This window comes from Nannospalax galili, unplaced genomic scaffold, assembly GCF_000622305.1.
Source record: "Nannospalax galili isolate Female #2095 unplaced genomic scaffold, S.galili_v1.0 scaffold777, whole genome shotgun sequence".
Taxonomy (NCBI): Eukaryota; Metazoa; Chordata; class Mammalia; order Rodentia; family Spalacidae; genus Nannospalax; species Nannospalax galili.
Genome location: NW_008341810.1, coordinates 6,572,459 through 6,573,005, shown reverse-complemented (window position 1 = coordinate 6,573,005; position 547 = coordinate 6,572,459).

The following is a 547-nucleotide window of genomic DNA, read 5'->3' as shown; positions in this document are numbered from 1 at the left end:
GATTATTCCTTTGAGCAGAATGAAGTAGCCCTCTTTATGTCTTCTGATTAGTTTTAGTTTGAAGTCTATTTTGTCAAATATTAGAATTTCAATGTCTGTTTTTTTCTTAGTACCATTTGCTTGGTATAATTTTTTCAGTCCTTTCATCTTAAGGTAGTGTCTGTCCTCGAAAGTGAGATGAGTTTCTTGCAGACAACAAAAAGATGGGTTTTGCTTTCTTAACCCATTTACATAGTCTGTGTCTTTTAACTAGGGAGTTCAGTCCTTTAATATTTAAAGTTATTAATGAAAGAAGAGTATTGAATCTTATCATTTTTATTTCTGTTTACATTCTTGATATAGCTGTACCTTTCCAAAGTTATACCTTCATTGGATTTCTTTCCGCAATCCCTTGGGTATAGTCATTCCTTTGTTCAGCTCTTTTTTTTGCTTCCAGAACTCTCTGAAGGGCTGGTTTTGTGGACATGAATTCTTTCAGCCTATTTATGTCATGGAAGATTTTTCTTTCCCCTTCTACTATATTACTGGGTATAGTAATCTGGGCTGA